The 21,448-nt window shown below is 43.7% G+C and overlaps 1 protein-coding gene across 9 annotated transcripts in view; it reads left to right on the plus strand.

Annotated features, from left to right (window-relative positions):
- The window catches only part of MITF (melanogenesis associated transcription factor), an 87,837-nt gene that overhangs the window by 23,604 nt on the left and 42,785 nt on the right, over positions 1 to 21,448 (plus strand). Inside the window, exon 1 of one of the 9 annotated variants that reach the window (XM_040646098.2) lies at positions 413 to 5,493. The exons of 6 other annotated variants lie outside the window; for them this stretch is intronic. The gene's annotated coding sequence lies outside the window, so the exon portion shown is untranslated. Of the gene's footprint in view, positions 1 to 412; positions 5,494 to 9,352; positions 9,533 to 21,448 lie in introns of those variants that run through there. 2 more of the 9 variants (XM_046899816.1, XM_046899818.1) reach the window with 2 other exon arrangements.

Below are 21,448 nucleotides of genomic sequence, written 5' to 3' on the forward strand. Positions count from 1 at the left end.
TTGTCCAACTGAGTGCTTTTTCATCATCCTTATCCTCATGAGCATTTAAAAATGGTTGTGTTAATGAACCGTGCTGTGAGCTGAGGGGCTGGCAGTGAGCTGCTATTGTGTTTTAGGGCTGTCTCAGTGGTACACAAGAACACAGTTTCTTTATGGAGCGAACCTGTGGTGTTCTCTAGCAGATGCCTCCTACTCTAGCTCTTGCCTTGCTCACCTCTTAATCTCTTCCATCCTGGCAACGGAGGGTTGCAGGAGCAGCTCTCAGGGTGTTCTTGCATGCTGTATTGTTTGAGCACTGGAGATGCTCTTGTAATTTGCGCGGGGCAGACAAACAGGCTGCGGATTGCTGTGATTGCCCAGGAAATGTTCTGCCAGCTCCACCCTTTCTTCCTGATGCACAGCGCTGCCCTCTGATCCAACACAGGGCTGAGCTGGAGAGAGGAGCAGAGACGTGGGTGAGTCATCTCGTGAAGCCTTCAGACAGATGCAACTCCCTGCCTCTGCCTACCTTGCCTGCTTTTCTAGCACCGCTGCCTTCTGCCCCATCCCCTTCAGTACCTTTGCATTGCTCTTTCTGTTCAGAGCATCTCATCGGTCTTCCATTCTTTCCTTCAAGGACTTCAGGTTGCCAGCAAGGAGGGTAAATTGGCAAGCAGATTTGCTCCTGGACTTGTTGCAGCAGAAAGCATTGCACAATATCAACACTGCTGATAGAAAACAAACTGTGGGTTCTGTGACATAAAGTGTAGGGAGGAAGAGAGAAAAGATAATCAGCTACAAAGCTGTAGAAGGCTTCTGTCTGTTGTTGCATCATAATGAATTTACCGCTAGTTTTAGTATGGAAGAGGTGTAGCTGAGTATTCCTCTTTCCTTCCAAGGGAGGAAGAGCTCTATGGTAAGAATTTCTGACTGAGTCTGGAAGAAGAAAGCTGTAGTAAGAGACCTTCAGCAAATATATTAGCAAATATTTTGGCTTAGGCTGCTCTCTCCGACTCTTCCGTCTCTGTAAGGAATGGTGTGGTTTCTTTTTGCAATGTAAGTGTTTCAGGAGGACATAACTTCTTGGTGGAAACTATCTAATTAAAAATATTAGGTGCCGTGTTTATTTATAACATGTATGAATAATTATTACTCAGAAAGTCTGGGTGTTATTTTCTTGGGAAGTCCCTCATTAGAAACTCTGCATCATCGAGGGTGAGCGGTACTGTTACTTAACTGGTTTCGGTTCACAGCTGGGCAAGAAGCAGAGGGAAAGCTATAGAGGCAAATATAACATGCTGTGAATAAGAAAGCAGATCTTCCAGCATCCCAAATACATGCTGTAATTATTTTGCCTTGTAGTCTGGAGCTTAAGCTCAGCTAGTGCTTAGCAGCTTGGGCAGCGGAATGCTGAGTGTGTGGAGATGCTGCTGGGAGAGAGGCAGGGGCAAGCTGGGGGCCTGTGTGCATGTGTGTGTGTTGTTCTTAATGCCAGTGCTGCTGGAGCACCCTGAGCCTGCCACGTACTTTATACCAGACTTTGTACTCTCAGTGAAGCTATGCTTGGTTTATACATCCAAATAGTTGGCCTCTTTCCATTTTCTTTAGAACAGGGACCATTGTTTGTGCTTGGACAACAGTGGCTGTGTTTTCTAATTCAAAAAGTGCCTTTATCATTATTCCTGCTTTGCAAATGTGGAAACAGAAGCAGCAGAAGGGAGCACTAACCCTCAGGTAATATGGAATGGCAGCAATCAGGAACAGAGCCCTTGTCCTTGCCAAGTCCTGTTGTTATTTCATCTATTAATAGAGTCACCGAGCAAAACTCTCCTGTGAGCTTCTGTAAATGAGGTGCTATTACAAAATATTGCAGAACATAAGCAACCCTTCCCCTGCACAGACAGAGCTCACTTGGTTCTGCAGTGCAGTACCATTACCAGTAAGCAGGTCCTTAGGCTTACCAGCAGTGATGTGCTTCGGTGGGTAGGAAAAGCTGAGTTGGAGTGGTGGGGTCGGAGAGCCAGAGCGGGCAGCACAAACAGACCAGACTGCTGCTTATTCATGGGGGCACTGGGGAAGGATCTTCCTATACTACCTGTCTATGGAAAGTTCTGAGGAGTGCTTTCCTGTGTGGTCCCTTGCCCACAGTGGATAGGAAAGTAAGGTGTTCTGACCTTTCTGCACCCCCCCCCCTTTTTTTTTTTTTTGCTCTCTATCCTCTGTCAGCCTGTTTTTATGGCCACAGTCCAAAGCAGCCATAACATGTGCTTGTAGCTGGCCTCTCGCTGTGATTTATTTGTGCTCTGCTCACTAAGAATTGCTTGCTCCTGTGCCCAGTGGTGGGATCACTAGCATTCTGCATGAAGACATAGGTGCTCTTAAAGCCTTGCCATGCGTCTGTAATAGAAAGGGGAGGTATTCAGATGTAGTAACTTCATTTGACCATATTCCCATCATACAATTCAGGAAAACTTGTCAGATGGATTGTAAGTGAGGACTTGATGGATTTAGGATTACTTTTTTTCATAAATGATCTATTATTTCCTGCCCCTCTCTCCCTCTGTCCTCTGTCCCCATCCCACCCCACCCCCCTCCCCCCAGTAGTAATCAGATTTAAGCAATGTTGGTTTTGCATTTAAGATCTGGACTTCTGCAAAATGTATCGACAAGGCCTCAATTAATGTTTTTATGGCTGAATTATTAATTCTTAATGAGAGTTCAGTTGTTCCACAAGAGCAGCTTCTTTCTTGGTTTATACAGCCAATGGCAGGTGAAAAATCTCAGCATTGCTCATGCTGATCCATCTGCTGATGCACTGTGGAACAGCTGCGTGCTTAATGGTATTTTAGATTTGGTCTACCTTTAAGCAAGCATTTTCTGATAGTATTCTTTTAGTTATGTGAACAAATAGATGGCAGAGGTGGTAGACCTGGAACATGACTGCTGAGTTCACGATGGAGAAATAATATTGTTCATTGTCCTTTCCTTTTCCATGCTCTATTTCTGTCTTCTGTGAGAAATACCAAAATCAAAAGGGCTATTTTGGAACTTGGATGGTAGTTCTTGTGGGCCAAAGGAAGAATTTGCCCACTGGAGGCTTCCTTCTCCCTCAGCCCCCTCCCCAAAGTGTTTCTGTTGATCTAAAGAAGCAGTCTCTGGGATTGCTCATATCCTGTGATTATCGGGGCTGTGAGAACATTGCTCTGTGTTATTGCAAGAATATAACTTCTGGTGCTTCAGGTGAGTGGACTTATTCATCAGCTGCTCTTAGGAAGTGCTTTGTGGATGTGTCCCATGGCCATCTGTCCTGATTTCTTTTGTATCTGGTGAAGGTGAAGGAGATGTGCTGAATACTGTTGAGATTGAATAAGGGCTGTCTGCTTTGAGGCACTGAGTTCTGACCCCAAACACTTGAAGCAGTTCTAGGTGTGGATGCCCACGTTCATCCCATGTTGCCTGCAGCCTGCCATCCTCAGCTGAAGGCAGAGAAACACAGAGCTGGGAGAGCAGAAAGGGAAAGATACAGAAGGGTGGGCTTGTTTTTTCCTGAGAAGACTAAGAAATAAGACACATGATGTGCATGGGGTTCATTTCTTCACCAGTTTGTGGTCTATTTGAGATGAAACCAGCTGTAGCAGCATGCCACTTCTGTGTTGCTATGAAGTACTGAGCAGACACACTCTGGGTTTGACCTTGCCTGCCTGAGGATGTGTTGCTCTGGGGTGGATCATCCCCCTGTGAGCACCAGAACTATGCTGCAGCCCTGCTGCTGGATGATCTGCTGCTGGAAGGCTCCCATGGGCATGGGAGCAGCTGTCCTTGGGGACCAAACTCTGTTGTCTTCAGCAAGGAGCTCTGTTTGGTTTCTGCATGAAATTGGAATCCTCGGTAATGTCATGGTGAATGTACTTTTAGTTTGAAATGTACGTAGGATGCTGGGAGTTAAGTGCTTGGTATGGCAGTGCATGCTGAGCAGAGATCAAGCAGCTAAATGGCAGTTGCCCATTCTTAACCTTCCAAAATGTAGACTTTATTTGTTGGCTCAGTCCTAAGTCTGATTGATTTATTTTTTTTAAATCATAATTAATATTGGCATTCTAGCCTGCAGCAGTGCAGTTGAAATCAGAGGCAAGTACCGGGATAGCGGTATCTCCTGCAGTCGCTGATGTGCTAAACAGTAACCAGAGAGATGAGAATGTTGTTCTCGGGAGTTTGAGAAGACTTGCTGTCAAGACACAGAGTTGTGGACCGGGTGGTTTGAATGACACGGCCAGATGGATGCTGGGCTCAAGTGCCCCTGGCTGCTGGCAGGGTGACTCCATAGCTGAGCACTTAGTCACCTTGTAGGTGAAGGGTTTTTTTTCTTCTCGTTTTCTAAATGAGGCTTGCTAAATTATTCTAAGTGTATGAGGTACTTCTTGGTTTTTTTGTCTCGTAGGAACAGCAGTTAAAAAATGCTTAAAAAGAGGATTTCTCAGTATATACTTTGGTCTGTGTTGACCTGGAATCGCTTACTGACTTGGTGGTGCACTAAGGCTGGGCTCTGAAATAGGTTGTCTGATGCACCCTCTGCTCTGGTCCCTGCTGTGTGTTTGTTTGTTTCCCTTAAAATGCTGCAAGGAGCACAGACATAGCTGGAGTCAGGGACAGAAATAACCATGACATTACATTAGACTTGGGCACCGTTCTGACTGGCGTGCTTTGGTAACGTTGACATCTAATATTTTTAAGCAGACTTCAGTGTTTGAGTTCTGAGAGCTGCAGCCTCTCTTCACCCAGCTTTTTGCTCTGAGGTTCTTGGTTCTGTTTGTATCCTCCTCTAAGGTCTCATTACAGAAAGACTGTGCTTTTCCCAGTTCATGCAAAAGTGGCAGCTGTGCGTGATGTCTGAGCTACCAACTGCACATGCACTTCTTGCAGAGAAAGGTCACAATTGCCCAGATTTTGCACTTGAATCTAACTGCTGCCTTACTAAAGCAATTTTGCAGCTCTTCTACCTCCCTTCCTGCACTGAAACTCCTAAATTTAGTAACATTACAGCCGGAGGATTAGAATGGTGCTGTGAATTTGTCACAACTCATTTCATTGGTATTGTGCAGATGCAGGCTGTTAGATGGCTGTTCCCACTCTCTGCTTGCATTTAGGAAGCTGCTGGGAGCTTGCTGGCAGTGTTGGATGACCACTGCTGCTCCGGATCCACGTTGCTGCTGTGCCTCCCACCGCACGCTGGAGGCTGTATTTGTGTTTGCAGTATCGCTAGCTGCAGCCTTTCTATTTTAAGCATCCCTGGCATGCTGTAGCCTTTCCAGAACATGATTTGTACTCTTAGGGAAAATGAAAGATGCATCCACCAGAAAGTAGCAACCTTGCAGAAGTTTGGATGTACATCAAGTTTCCTTGAGGCATACCCTAAAAGAACTGACTGCTGGTTATGAGTTATGACTGCTGGAAGATTTATAGCACTTACAGAAAGGAATGAGGAGATTCTGATTGATTCTGCATAACGGTTCCAATGTATGTATATTGGTGAAGTACTTCTGTTTTCAGTGCTCAGTAGCTATTAACTCAAAGCCTTAAATGCAGGGTGATGATGATATAGAGTAGCATTTGGTAAATGAGATTCTCCGCCATGCTCTTGCAACCTATAATTTTTTCTTAAACTTGTTTAGGGATTATGAAACAGTGATCTTCAGCAGTGGCACTGATGGGGAGTATCAGCGTGCTAAAGGGCTTGTATGTTGTCTGCCATGCCCTGATGCTCAACCCTGGTCTGTCAGTGTTGGAAGGAGACAGCCAGTGAGAGCTGCTGTCTGCATGTACTGTTCTGCACCAGGCCTGGCCAGCTGGGTCCTGATGGTTGTCAACAGTGCTAGAAGTTGAGATCACTTCTCCATTTAATTGCATTAAAAGTGTTTGGATAGCAAGATCCTTCGACCTCTGGATGTCTGTAAGGTACAGTAGTTCAACAGGAAAACTTATGTATGAGGAGTAATGAAAATATGATAGCAAAGACCCTGTGAGTAGATGGTCTGCGAGCAGTATGGGTAGTGCTGAACTCTTGGGTCACCTATTGGCCATCAGCGAGTCTTGTTGCAGCTGTGAATGTTTGTGTGTATCTCCCAAGGGGTGATGTAACACCTGTGCTACATTTGTTTTCATCCTTTATGCAGTGGGTGAAACTTTTCTAACTTGGATTGATAAAATGTTTCCATGATTTTAAGTAGGTGATCTGTTATTTAAGAGACAAAGGGCTAAGCTTGGGTGTTTCTGTGCCAAGTGTAGACTCTTAGAGCAGTGTAGATAGGCAGCTGCGTCGGTTCTGTGCAGAGGAAATAGTTCTTATCAGAAAGAGTGGTGAGGCACTGGTACAGGCTGCCCAGGGAGGTGGTGGGGTCACTGTGGGAGTCATGTGGAGAGGTGGCGCTGAGGGATATGGCCAGTGGGCGGGTTGGGGTTGGCCGTGGGGATGTTAGTGGTCTTTTCCAGTCTTAATGATCCTGTGATCTTCTGCACTTGGGCACATTCCCAGGGCAGAGCCCTGGCTGTGGCAGTGTCTGAGCAGTGAGCTCACAGAGCAGGGCCATGGGGTGGTTGCTCCCCAGCTTGCAGGGGGGCTGGCAGTTTGCAGGCCGTGCTGTTGCAGCCAAGCCTGGATGTGCAAGGTTTCAGAGCGCCTCGCTTGTATTGATACGTGCAAAAAGAGTTGGTTTCCTATTCACAAAATTAATTGCCGTGCAACTTGCCACATTGTTACTTCTCAGTTTTGTCACTGAATGTTTTCCAGGACCCATTTTTTCCAGTAACAATTTGGGTTGGAAAAGCTATCGTCTGTTTTCCTTTGCAGCTCAGTGAGAAGCAGCTAACACTGTGAGGAAAAACTCATTTACATTTATGGAACTTGCGACTGATTAAGTTTTCAGTAACAAAGATTTTTTTTTTTTGTCTAAGTGCTCACAAAATATGTGTACGCACTTCAGCTGTGTTTGAGTGCACAGAGATTAAGGCAGCTATAAATAGCATCTTCTGCGACCCTGCTGGAATTTTCGTTAAGCTTGGAAGCACTGAAGTGTGTGTTTTGTCAGTTTTGAATCGTGAACCCTAGAGAAGAGCTAATGAGTTCTTATTCCTCGGCCCTAATCTCTAACCTGAGCGCTCTCGATGTGAACAGCCTCAAACTGCAGCCCCAGCTCCTGCTGCCTTATTTGCTCTGCTTTGCTTGCTTTGCTCATTGGGTCATTTTCTGCCCCAGTTGGTGAGTTTATGAAAATAATTAATTTCAACCCATATAAGCAAAACCATGCCACCTGTTCGGCAGGTGACAGTTCACAAAACCTACTTTATTTCCTGTTGCACAAGCTTTTCCTCTTGTACACCTTGTAAACCATCCTGGTGAAATGAATGGCTTTCTCCTGCTGTTTGCATAATGAAGAGGTGCAGCTGGGAATGAATGGTACCTGATGGGCCAAAGCTGTGTTCTGGCAGCATTCTGGTTCTGGTGAAGCATGTCTGTGCTTGTCATAGCCACAGGTTGGCTGAGGATGTTGGCTCAATTCTATTGCTTGCATTCAGTGGCACGGACATCAAGCACACAGACAAAAAGCCCTGGAAGCATTTCTTGTAGAAAATGGGTGAAGGGGCATAGAGACCCTCACCTAAAGGTCATGCTGTTACTGTGGGGCTGTTGTGTATGGCTCCGTACCTCTGGTCTGGCAACTGTCCAGCATTTGTAGGCAAGTTAATCATTTCTGGTGGGGCAAAGCCGGTCAGCATTGCTCCCTGCGTGGCCCCGGGTGCGGTGGCCATGCCCTCCTTTTCCCTCCTTGCATTGCATTGGGTTTGCATGAATCTGTTCTTACTCATGTTTGTTGGCTCTTCTGTTTTTTGTTGTTGTTGTTTGGTTGTTTTTTTTATTTTTATTTTTATTCTTTTTGAAACAAATCTTACCCACAGTAGCTCTATATCCACAGTGAGTAATGGAGACATCAGTGCCTGTTAATGATTCACTTGCATGTTCCCGGATTGCAGTTGCTCAGCCACTTGTGTTGCTGTTATCTGCAGGAGTAGTTCTGAGAGCCATGCTTAGCCCAGATTGCCATGGATCCAGCAGGATTATTGCAGTGAAGGGCTGCCTGGGCTCTGCCTCTGTGATGGATAATGTGGTTTGAAGTGCATTGCTGCAGAGCTGCTTGTAGGGATCTCTGCAGGCTTGGGGAAGTTCTTTGCCTTTGAAACTTACAACTTAAATCATAACTTAAGTCATGTTGGTGCTATTTGAAGACCACTTTTAACAACTGGAAGAAGACAAGCAGACTTCAGCTCTGAAGCAACTCAGTTACAGAAACCCAGGCCTGAAAGTGATGTGTGGGGTGACCGAGTGCAGTCCTTTGTCCTGGCTATGACCGTCATATCCTTTCTAGACTGGTGGAGTTATGCAGGCGAAGCTTGCCTAACAATTGAACTTCCTATTTTGTAACAGGCATTGTTGTAAGCTCTTTCATGGTGACACTGTTCAAATAAACTTTAAAAAAAAAGGAAAGAAAAGGGCTCTCACAAGAACAAGAGGATGCTTTTGCTGCCTCTGGCTTAGTTGCTTCCTGTAAAAAAATAAAATAAAATAAAATAAAAACATTCACTGTGCGATGCTCAGTGACAGCCAACCCAATGGTAGGAAATAATCTACTGGGGAGGAAAAAAAAGGCAAGAAGCTTCAGGATGCTTTTCACAGCATGGAAATGCTCAGGCCTGATTTCAGAGCCACTTCCCAGCAGCACGGAGCCAGGTGCAGGGTGGCATTATGGCTGCTGCAGCCAGGGAGTAGATCCTGTGGCAGAGGGCTGCAGGAAAAAAGGTTTGGCAGACTTTCTGATAACAGAAGTAATTGGCAAGGCAGTTTCTTCTACTGTAGCCAATTTTGTTCCAGGGAGAAAAAGTTCAGGATTTGCACAAGGGAAGGGTTTTCGTTATCATTTGTCCTCCTGAGTTGTTCATCCCTAGTGCTGGGGCTTCTTACAAGAAGTGTGAATATCTCTTTAGATGTTTTCTTTGGAAAAAAAAGACCAACAACCAGAAACTCTCTATATAATGACATTTTATAATCACAAAATCTGATTATTTTCTTCTTTATTTATTTTGCCCTTTTGGTGAATACGAGATTGCTCCACATTGTGTTCATACCTGCAGGGTTTAAGAGCTCCATGCTAGGCTTGTATGGGAAACCTTTGGCCATGCACGTTTCCTACAAGCATTTAAACTCCTTTTTGTTTTAGATCAGTGATAAAAGGAACAAAGCTATTATTAGTGACCATGGGCATGGAAGTTTGCTATAGCAGCAGCACTTACTCATCTGTTTTCATTTGCAGAAGTCTTGTAGGGAGGGCAGACAGAGGTAGCAGCAGATCAGTGGGGTGAGTGCTAGCAGCAGGAGCACAGCTGGGTCTGGGAGCTTACTGGCACCTCTCTGCACAGCCCTTTGGTTTGGTGGCCACCAGAAGCACATCTGCCCCCACCAGTCCCTGCTGTGCTGGATTGTAGAGTAAGAGGATGAACTCTCCAGGTAAGTTCTGGGTTGTTTTTTTTTTTCTGAGCTTCAGTGTTGTACAGCAAGGTGCTGTTCCTGGCTCCAGCATGCCGCTGGGCTTGCATCTGAGCTCCTGCAGTTGACTTGCAGTACAGACAGAGCTGGAGTCCTCTCGGTTTGTGTGATTTCCAACTCTGTACTCTGATCAGATAAGAAAAAAATTAAAAATTATCTGACACAAAAGCACCAAAACCAACAAAAACCAAGCCTTGGTAAATGTTTCCTTGTTCCTTACTTTGTTTCCTCTGTGCAGAAGCCTAGCAAGCATGCACGCGACCTTTTTATGTGCTTTAATGTTCAGCCATTTGGTTCCATGGTTCACACTGTTGTGCATGCTGTGAGCTGCAGGGCTGATGCTGCCCGTGCCGGGGATTTGCCTTGCCTTGAGATTGCTGCTCCAGTGCAGTTTTCTCATGTGTGTTGAGAGCAGGTGAGTTTGCAGCTGAAAACATAGAATTAAGAATGAAATAAGCCTGCTGATTCCCCCGGGTTTGGAACAACGTCCCCAGTTACTTTGGTTAGGATGTGCTGAAGTCAGCGCAAGTTCAGCGTTGTAATTAAATGCTTGGTGAAAGTTTGCTGTTTAATAAACATATTAAAATCAGCCTCTTTGTTTCCCCAGTCCTTAACCTGTTAAGAATCCAGTCTTGCAACCTGACTTTAAATCCTCAAGTTACCGGGACAAATACCTTGAGAAGTGTAGCTTGAAGAAGGGACAGAAACTTTTCCAAGTAACTCTTGAAAATTGGTATTTGCTCAGATGTCTGTGTGATGATGATGCTGACTTCCAAAAAAGCCCCTTAAATGTAACGGACCTAAATAGAAAGCAGGAGTGGAGGATGAAAGCTCCTATTTGTGCGTTGAGGTCTTTTGGGATGGCTGAGCAATGGTGTAGGAAGTTCCAAGTGTTTTTCTGGTGTCTGAGATGATATTGTCAGTGGTTTTAGATAGCAGATAAGTGAGGGGGGAATAACTGAGCTGCTTTATCAGGCTGCTTACAGAAACTTGAAATTTAGCATGATAGCTGAATAAAAGGTCTTATCTCTATTAATGGTTGTTAACTGCCATGTAAGAGTATAGATTAAGTAATTTAAGTAACTTCTATGTTTTATTTGTATTAAAATTGTAAATGTCTTTTTCATGCCTTTTTTTCTGCAAAATATTTATTCAGAAAACATGCCTTCTCTCTTGCCTGCGTGGAATAATATTTTGCTCTCAGGTGCCAAGTTTTTTGGGAGTAGACTGATAGAATGGGAAGAATGTTACTTTTGGTGGTATATTTACAGGGTGTTTAGCAGGGCTTTGTGATTTTTAGGAGGATTTTCTTAATCTGTTCAGTTTTCTTTTCGCTCTTCCTTTTTTCTTTTACACAAAAGATTTTGAGATCACAACTTGCTTATCTTCTTCCCGTGCATTTGATGTCCCCAAATCCCTTTGAAACAGTTACAGTCACCCCTGTAATTGGGATCGGGAAAATATCTGATGTAACCATTCTCAGTGGCTTTTGCCTTGTTTGCATGCTTGACTTCAGTTCCAAAGTTTCACTGCTTTTCATTCTGAATGAAAATTATGTGGATGAACCTTAGTCTAGAATGCTTCACAGTTATCTGCCAAACCTTTCTTTTGGGGGGGGTGGGGGGGTTGTTTTGTTTTCTTGAGGTGATGGAAAACATCACTGCAGAGAAGCTCTTGGGTATTGTTTCATGAAGGGTAGTACTCCAGCAATTTGTGAAATGATGCCACCATTGAACAATGCAATGAGAATATGATTAACTGGTTAGAAATCTTGTGTTTTGAGGCAGCTGAACTGGGAACGTACAGGCCTACTGAACTGAAAGCATATAGGCCTATGTCAAACCAAACTGACTGATTAGGGCTTCTGGAGCACAATTGCTATGCCCCTTAGGTGAGAAGTGTTCCTACTGCCTGCCGCCTGGCACTTAGGCAGGGAAAGAGCTTTCCAGCCCTTCACGCTGTGATCTTCTGCATTTATTGCCATTTCAGCCTTTTATTGCCCTTTGCCCTAGCATTATATTGAGGTTTTCCTTAAATGAGCAAGGATCCAACTTATCTGATGTAATAGCTGTAGCATGGTTTTATTGATTGTGAGATACCTGCAATCAGTCTTGAATGCCTCCCTCGCAGGTGCTTAATAATGCTTCATTGTAATGGTTCTGCAGAGGTGTGTGGTGAAAGCTGACTTTTGCCTTGGGCTTTTTCTGCTCTCGTTTAAGGGGAATTTTTGACACTCAGCCTGGGAAGATTTGATGTGCTGGCTCTTTAGTAGTACTAAACCTGTTTGGTTTGAAAGCTCATATCTAAACATTCATATGTTGAAGACCAGTTTCAAGCAACTTGTATATAGACATAATAGAGCGTAAAGAACATCAAATGCATTTATTTCAATTTAACGCTGTGTATTTTGTAGATCCTCTCAGCTTGAACTAATGTCAGTGTTCTAGGACAGTGCTTGCTCTGCCAGACAGGAGGATGTTATTCAGGTTGTGTATTTGGGTTTTGTACACTTCTGAAGGGGGGAAAAAATAAAGCAAATCCAAGAATAATTTAGGCTGTATTAAAAGAGCATTGGAGACTGAAGTTCTTTGTTCCCAGACTAGAAATAACGTGGCCAGTGAAGTTGTTCATTCTGTTCTACTTCTGAACTTCACTTCAAATCTTGGACTGCAAACCTGGTATGTCCAATGGAAAGGAGATGCCAAGGATTTGGGGTTTTGTGCTGGTGTGGAATGGCAAATGAAGGGGTGTGGTAAGACTCTTGAACGTGGGCTGACTTTTGGTTCTCTTTGCAAAGCTAACTTCCTAGGAAGGAATGAGAGCTTTCTCTCTATCAGAATATGCTGTAAGTCAACACATTTATGACGTGCGTGCAACTTTTAAAACACATTTGACTGATTTTTTTGCTGTCCAGCCTGCTGCTAGAGGTGCCTCTGGCCTGGCTGTTGTGTGGAAACCAGGGGTGGCCTCAAGGAGAACTCATGAAGTGTGGTTGGAGTGCTTTTGTTTTTGTTCTGTTCCTCGGGTGAAAAAAAGAAGCAGATCTCTACCAAAAACGGGTGACCTATGTGAATGTTTGGTTAGGGAAAGCTTTCTGGATCTGACTTGGCAGGCCGGTTAAACTGGGTAGTGTGGTGGGGTTGACGGAAAGAAAATAGGGACTGAGACAGCTAGTTCCAATGTTAATGAATAACACATTCTGATTTTCATCACCTGCTCCCACACTTTTCTAACTCTAGTTTCCTTTGTGCACTGTGATGTCAGTCACTTGTACCTCTTGCTAGGGGGTTTTGTGTATTTGAGAAATACTGTCTTGGAGGAATCTTTGCATGACAAAAAAATGACCAGTGTTTGGAATCCATTTTCAGACCTTTCTCTAGTCTTTATACTTGAAGTTGCTCTTATTCTTTGACTTTAGTCACTTCAAGTGCATGGCTACACCAAGTTATGGCAGCAATGATCAACCCCCCCCATATTGTTTGGGGCAAAAATTGCGCAAAAGAGCATAACAGAAAGTACAGTCAGCTGAACTACAGGCACTTGTTTGCAAAGCAGCGATGTAGGCACTCAAGTTGTTTCCACTCGAGACGAGGAGGGGTTGCATTTTTGAGGCGTTATTTACTGCTGCAGTTCCCCACTCCTGAACTCTGGCTCACTCAGGTGGGTCAATGCACAGGAGAGTGCGGGCAGTCCCAAAGCTGATGGCAAAAGTGAAGAGGATGGTTCCAAGAAACTGCAGCTTGAGGACTGCTGACACTTACTTTCCAGCCTGTCCAGAATGCCAAGTGAGAAGAGTAGTATTTAATTAGTGTCTGAACTTGCTGTTAGCTCTAGAAGAATGTCTTTACATTGATGCGACCTGCTAAGAAGCCTGCTTACCTTCCAGAAGTACAGCATTTGGCTGTGCTGGTGTATGTACAGGCTACAGTTTAATACAGTGTTACGTTCCAGCACTTCTGCTCTGCAAGTGTGCTTTGCCCTTTGTCTGTCCCATTATGGTCTGTGGCTGGAGGGCATCTTCTGTGGCCTGTAGTTGGTTACTGGCTGCTTCATTCTGCAGAGTCTCTGAAGCAATGCATGTTGTGCCTTTGATAGTCTTCCAGCTGGAAACTGTTTCAGGACTGGACTTCTCAGAATATAACTGGTACTAATTTAATCTTACTCATAGCTGGTTCATATCACTTGGGGTAATGCCAAGGTTGTTCTTTTCTGGGTGTTTGTTTCTCTGCAGTATTTATAGACAGCAACACTCATCCCTGTCAACCTCTCCATTTTGTGAGATTAAAATGCCAAACTTTTCTTTAGCTTCCCACTATAAAGTGGGCTCTGTTCCTCTCATCGTTTCAGTTTCTCGTTCTTGAGCAGAGTGCCCAGGCGTGAGCCTTTGCCCATGAGGTCTTACATAGGTGTCATGTACCAGCAACACCAATGGTTTGCTCTTCTCTTTCATGTGACCTTGCCTGATGCAGCCTGCAACTGCTGTTTTTCACTCTGCCATTGCAGCGCTGGCCATTTATGATGTTAGGAATAATTCATTCACCTGGCCTTTTTTTCTGTCCCATTGAGTTTAAAATTCCTCACTGAAATACTGATGGTGGAGCATAGCCTGTAGTACTTTGGAAAACCCAAACAGAGTTGTGGCAGCCCACCAGAAGTCAGGCTAGCTTTCTCATACTGCTGTTTCCTATTAAAATGCATATTGCGGTTTGCAAAGGATTAACTGTTGCTCCTGACCAAATGTTCCAGATATCAAAGATGTAAGTTAAGGGGTGTTTTACTGTGATGGGTATTGTTTCCTAAAAGTGTCAGTGGATCCAAGGCTGGAGCCTTAGCAGTAGTGTTAGATACAGATGGCTGAGGTGACTAGGGAAGAGGTGGAAGAGCTTATGTTAAAATAAGTGGGAATAAAAAGGAAGAACCAGGAAAACCAGCAAGCAATTCAGGTTTGTAATTTGGTAATGAGTTAAAACACTGCTCCTTTATAAGGGGAGAGAAAGCAGCAAAATCACTCTAATGTTCTGGTGAGCACTCAAGATGGTTCCTCGTGGCCAGGGAAAGGGCTGATGGGAGCTGCAGCATGGTTGTACACAGAGTTACTAAGATATTCTCTGTAAAATGACTAAACAACGTTCAAACCGGGAGGGGAGAGCAGGAACAGGGAGGGTGCTGTTAGAGCCTATGTGCTCACTTGATGTCATGGTGCTCCTGAAGCGGTTTTGTGTGCTTTGTTTACTTGGGGTAATGAGTGTGCTTCACCCTTTACCTCTTTACCCTTTTTATCCGCACTGCATAAGACTGCAAATAATGCAGTGCAAGCTGGCAGGCTGGGGGGGGGGGGGGGGGGGGGGAAACAGGGGACAAAGCTCCATCTAGTGTATAAAATGAGACATCTGAGAGCTAACAAAAGAAGAAATCCTGCAGAAGATGGTTTTCCATAGTTCAGGCGTGGGTTCTGTGGTTTTTGGTAGCCCGTGAAATAGGATTGCAAGCACTTTAACTGTGCAAGTGCTAATTGAATAACTTTGCTGTTCTAGAAGCGGATATGCCTTTTGTGTGAGTGTATTTATATACCCTGGCACACAAGGAGGTTCATATGGATTTAGTAACATTTTAAGTTGTCTATAATATCATTTCTCAAATATGTTCCTTCTATTAAGGTTAGGAGTTGTGTGGCTGGACTATAAGTCTGCCAAGAGAAGGGGAGCAAAGAGAAGAAATGCAGGAGTATAATAATACATATAAGATAATACTTCTAAGGAAAATTATATTTTGACTCTTCCTGACTTGCACAATCTTAAATCTACTGTAAATGGTAGATAAAATGCATTGTCCATTTATACTCACATTACTGTCTGCTCTTAAAGGCAAAACAAGGACAAGAAATCATCTTGTTTGTTCTGGAGGTTGCTAAAAATAGGCATTTGTTTTTCCCCCTGAGTACTTGGAAATCCAATTGTAATTCCTGAATGGGACTCTGCAGCAGCCTTTAAAAAGATGGGATAGATATCCTCCTTATATTAGATGAAGATTTGGCAACTAACCATCAGGTAACTACTGCATTTATAGTTAAATTGAGCAAATAGATTATGGCCAAAACAGGCTACTGTGATCTAATCCAGATTTTCTATTGTAGATAGTGAAGGAAGCATTTTTTTCTTAATTTCCCATTATGTTCCACCCTTATCCAAAATCATGCTTCCTGTCCTGGTAAAGAGTGCCAAAGACCGACTGGCAGAACATGTCATTAGTGGCAGTGGTGGCTCTTTGAGATCTGTGGGAAATTCTGAACCCAGGAACCTGTGTGTTTTCCTTCCCTACTCTTCCTCCTCCTTTTTTTCATGGTTTTGAGCATACCAGGTGTATTGGTGATTTTTAGTACTTGAGAAGGACGAGGACTTAGAACACAGGCAGAAGGAGAAAGGTGATGCTTTCATCCAAACCGCTGGGTCAAAGCCAGGGTTAATTTGTAACACTAACCTTTCTGAAGCAAGGAGTTAAAGAAACAGGGGTCACTTTGCTGTCAGCAGCAGCAAATTTGCCAAGCATTTGTTTTGCAGGAGCATGCAGCTGCTACCAAGTCCAGACTAAGAGCAGTTAGCATGAAGCTTTATAGAGACAGCAATATCCCATTGGTGCAGGGCTCAGGCAATTCTGGAACTGTCTGTAATCTCCAGGTGACTCAGTTGCAGATCTGTAAAACTGGTTGACTGATGTAATGTTGTGTAGTCCTCTGTTGTAGCCTAATATAAGAGGGAGTGAGGATTGCTGCACAGCGTTGGTGGGTTCCCCCACTGGTATTTTGCCAAGGTCATGAGTGCTAAATGCACCAGATTAAGCAAAACCCTGTTGCAAGAATTCATTATTAACTGTAGTCTTTGCAGGATTTATTATTTATAAACTAAGTGCCTGGCTTTATTTTTCTTTGTCCTGGTAAGTAAGGCAGATGTGAACTTCAGGTCCAGTGAAGCATATTCTGGCACTTACCCCTGCTTGCATGATTCAGGAGTTTGCAGTAGCTGCGCAACAAATATAGCTGTATCTTTGAATAGAACTAGCCATTCAAGTGCTGTGCTTCTGGCAGTGCAGAAGGAATTAAGAAGGTCTAAGAAAAAGCTTGTAAATAATTTTGACTTGGCAGCTTTTTTCCATAAGGAATTCAGTAGCTGCAGTGTGTTTGGAAAAGTGAGAAGTGGTATTTGTGCAACAGGTCTGTGAGCAAGTTACATAGATGTCATGTCTTATTTGTCATGGGACTGCAAAACTCAGTGTCTGCTGAATGGTTTTCATATAGACTTTTTGTAGGAGTGCAGGTGTATTAATTTCCAATAATGTATTTGGTTGCACAGAGTTGTTTCTGAGGATCTTTACTGATGTCTCTCTTTAGGTACAACATAAGACATTTGCAGAACAGAAGGAAGATACCAAAATAAAATTAAGGCAGTGTAACAGCAGGCTGTATTTATCAAGTTCTAAAGAATACTCCTGAATAGAGTAAGGAGGATCTTTTCCAATATATATTGACACTTTGTAAAATCAGAAGGTATAAACATTGCTTGCATGTTACTTTGAATGAGACTTCATTTTATACCATGTTCTTGATTATTTTTTCTTTCTATTATTTACATGCCACATGAAGTGTAAGTAATCATCTTCTTTCCCACTCCTTGGTGTTATTAATGAACAGTTTCTGACTAGAAACAAGGTGTAGAATTTCTTTTAAAGAAGTTTGATGGGGAACTGACAGAGCAGTCCCTGCAGATGCCCATTCCCCAGCAGTCCAGCCATTCACAAAAATGTTTAATATTGATTTAAAGGCTGTGGTTCATCTAGATGCCGTGAACTTAAAATAGAGCTATGGCTGTTAGATGGCAGATGAAGAGGTCCTCTAGTCTGCACTTCCACTGCCTTTCCCCAACCATCTTGTGCCAGCTGCAGAGCAAAACCCGAGGTGAGACTGACATGACCTACAGCATGCACTTGAGGGCTGTAAGCACGCAGAATGGATACCCATTTTGAGAAATCCCTGAGCTGGGAGTGGTTGGAGTTTGGAAGCCTGCTTAAGGACGCTTCCTAACATGCTTGACTTGTTCTCATCCCGTTTCTGTTTGCTTATCTAATGGAGTGCTCTGCTAGACAGACTTGGAGCCAGCCCTTAGCAGGGAAAAAGAGGCACTGTGGAGCAGGGGACATTGTGCTTGATGTGGTTCTGATGAGGATGCTGCTGATAGTATTGCAGCTTTAACTGATGGACTGCTGGCTCCTGCTTTCTCCACGAGCCTTGATTTGAGATTACCTCACATCAGGGATTTTGCTGATTGCATTAAATAACCTACACAGAGGAGTTGAAGGACATCTCTTCAGTAGTTGTTTGCAGTTTGGCACTGCTTCCAGTGAATGACCGCCGTTTTACTTGGCCTCAATTAGCATTTGTAAACATCACTACTACTTTCTTACATGGTCGGCTGGAGCTTTTCCCACCTTGCTGTCTGCACTGTGAATACCCAAGGCAGCAGGAGTGATACATCTGTCCTGCTATTTACACTTCAATTGCAGTTTGCAATATCCAAATGGTAAGTGAAGCAAATGTTGCTGAATGAAGGCCTTTTTTCCCCTCAGCAGTTCAGCCTGTACAGTAGAATAATCCTGTTTATCCCAGTAATTCTTCCACAAATAGCCAAAAAATGTAGAACTATAAGTAATGCTTAAAGACTCTAAAACTAAGTTTGTTTAAAATGTGTGGACGCTGAGGAATTGGTTTCTGCAGTCTTTTTAGGAAGAGAAGTTGCTAAACACAGTCCCTGATCAGGTCCTGTAATGACCAGCTATCCCTGTGGCTACAGATTGAAGTGGGAGTTTGCATAATATCTGTCCAGGGTGATTTGAATGCTGGAGTTCTCAGTAATGTGTTAGGTTTTTCTTTCTCTTGCATTTCATATTTGCTGTAATGAGCGAGTCATACATAACACAGACCTGTCACAGGCACTGAAAATTCACCTTGTGGTTTTCATTATGAGTGTTGGGGGTTTTTAATCATTTAAGGCAAATCTTCCATAAACACTTTCTCTTTTGCGTCTTAAGATCCTGTTTGCTCAGCATTCCAGAAGTAGGATGTCATCTGTGCGAGATGAGATTTCAGGCTGCCCTCTGCGTTCTTTGGAAAGAATTAACTAGCACATTGACAAGCAGAGTCAGTAAGCAGAAAATCGGGGATGAGCAGAGGGATATTCAGATTGGGAATGATTGAGTTCCTGCAGACCTTGGGAAGCCTGCTGGGTTTTCAGCTTGAAGAGTTTCTGAGCAGGTGAACAAGGTGTACAAACTGTGAGCACAACATGTCTGAGCTTTGTTTGCCATGGGTCTTTTGGGTAAACCTGTGAGTTTTGCTGACTGTAAGATTGATACGTCACTGTCTAAATTTAGATACAATGAGAAAGGAACGTGAAGTCAGATTTTGGGTCTATGTAGTTAAAAAGTATCAAAAAGTGCGGTGATGTACTTCATCTTCCCTATTGGCGACAGTGTTATCTTCTCTATTTACCCAGATAAAAGCAAGTAAATTCTGCATTGCAAAATCGAGAACTACAAAGGTTATTAAATGGAGTGTTATCTCCTTGCTTTTTATTTTATCACTTTTTGGTTGTTGAAGCTATCTGGCTTTTTGTTGTAGAATGTTTTGCGAATGCGTGTAGAGTTCTTTAGAGAGGTAAGTACAGATAAAAGGCGAGCAGCGTCTGAAATAGCTCAAAAAGTCTTCAGCAAGGTGACTATTCACTCTGTCAAGAGAAAGGTAAATCTGCCTTGTGCTTTTTTTTTTCCCCTGTAGTATCTTTTCTGTTTGTGATGACTTTGAAAGTTTGAGAAAGAGAACGAAACACAGCCTTGTAGTGATAGGACAAGGAAGGATCAGTTTTAAACTAAAATAGGGGAGATTTAGATTAGATGTCAGGGGAAACTTTTCACTGGGAGGATGGTGAGGTGCTGGCATGGGCTGCTCAAGGTAACTGTGGCTGCAGGCCCAAGCTGCATGGGGCCCTGGACACCCCGAGCTGCTGCCTGAGATAGGGGTTGGCAACCCTGCCTGCAGCAGGAGGTTGGAACTTCAGGGTCTTTAAGGTCCTTTCCAAACTAACGTGCAGTTTCACTGAAGTGAACTTTGGATATGCAGGAGTTATCCCCCAGGAAGCAGGTTGTCTTGCACCTATCTGTTCCCTTTTGTTGACAGAGATCCTGAGAAAACTGTGCTCTTGTCTACCCACCCCTCTGATGGCGTTATTGCCCTAATCACACTCCTTTTAATTAATGAATGGGATAAGTGCCTTCAACACCAGTGCATATCTCCTGCTCCTGGGGATGGGTGTGAGGGCAGTGCAGGCCCCAGCTCTGTGGTATGACCCTATAGCACCGCTGTGCTTTTCCTTTCAGCTTCCCACAGGCCTTGGTGGGACACATCTATTCCTTGCCCTGGGCTTGGTGCAGTTGGTAGTTTGTGCAATACCCAACTCAGAGTTCCTGGGCTTCCTGGAGCCCACTGAGGCCATCTGAAGCATCTCCTCAATAGGTGCTTGGTTGCACAGACCTGCCTGTGCTGATCCCAGGGGTTGGCGTTACCAGAGCTTTACTTCTGCCTGGTTCCTCACTCTGGTGGGGATCAAGTTCCCAAGCTGTATGTACCGAAAACTGTGTCCCCAAGTAAACGGGCATTCGAGCAGATCAACTTGTGGCATTTTATTAAGTCAACACTCATGCAAAAGCCACCTCCAGAGCTTAATAATTATTTACTGAGTGGTGCTGGGTCATGAGTGAGGTTTTCATTAAGTTCAGAAAGCATTATGCTCAGCAGCTTGTGAAGGTGTGCTTTAAAGACAGGAAGAAAAATGGAAAACTACTAAGTGGTGTGCAGCTACTTAAGAGGCAAAGGGTTAAATTGTCTGTGGTTGTGAGTGTTCCTTTATTTATTAATGTAAAGACAAGTGCATCTCCTAAACTTAATTCTGTTTGTAACTCAGCCTTGAGCTCCTGGTCGTGGACCTGCATGGAGGGCAGTTGAGGGCTTCACCTTTTCCCTTCTGCAGACTGCTTGGGAGTGGGCATGTGATGGTGGGCTGGGCCAGGGTTGGGAAGCTGGAGGGAGAGAAAAATGTTGGTGTTGATGATGATGGAGCAAAAGCAAGCAGTGTGTCTCTTCACACATGTAACCTTCAAATGCAGAAATCTTTAATAAAGAGGGCTGAAACACAGTCATTGCTGTATTGTAAAGGCTGATAAAGGCCTCTGTGTTGTTTATATAATTGTCAGGCTTACTGCTCTGCCCTTGACAACAAAGGACATTAAAGGGTGCCAACTTTTTTTTTTACATTGATACGTTAATTGAGTGCCAACCAATTGGCTTTCTGAATGAAATGTCACTGTAACTCACAATCAATTATTAAATTTTAGGAATGAAGCACAAAGTGCTACAGGGAAAATGCTGTGGTACTTTTCCTGTAAGTAAAGTCCCTTGTGATGGCTGAAGATGGAGGAGAAGAGACTCTTCTGTTTTATTAATCTGCTCCCCCTTATGTTAATTCTGCTTTTATTCTCATATGGTATCCTTCTGGTTTCTGTTACCTCTGTGGCAAATGATGATGCTGACTGACAGGTTAGGTTAGGTGCTGCTAACATCCAGTACTGGCAATTGTGTCCTGAGGTGTTTACTGCTAGAGGGACTGCAAATGAGAAATGATAGCACTCATTGAACAGAAGGAGCTTTGGAAGGGGAGTTGTGTTAGTTGCTTCTGACAATGCCTTCTGTAGGTCAGGCGAGATGTTTGAATTGTGTTGGTGAACTTTCGTCTGCTTGCTTGAAGGATCAGCCTCGTCTTGAGCTGATGTTAGATA

This window comes from Gallus gallus, chromosome 12 (genome assembly GCF_016699485.2).
Source record: "Gallus gallus isolate bGalGal1 chromosome 12, bGalGal1.mat.broiler.GRCg7b, whole genome shotgun sequence".
Lineage (NCBI taxonomy): Eukaryota > Metazoa > Chordata > Aves > Galliformes > Phasianidae > Gallus > Gallus gallus.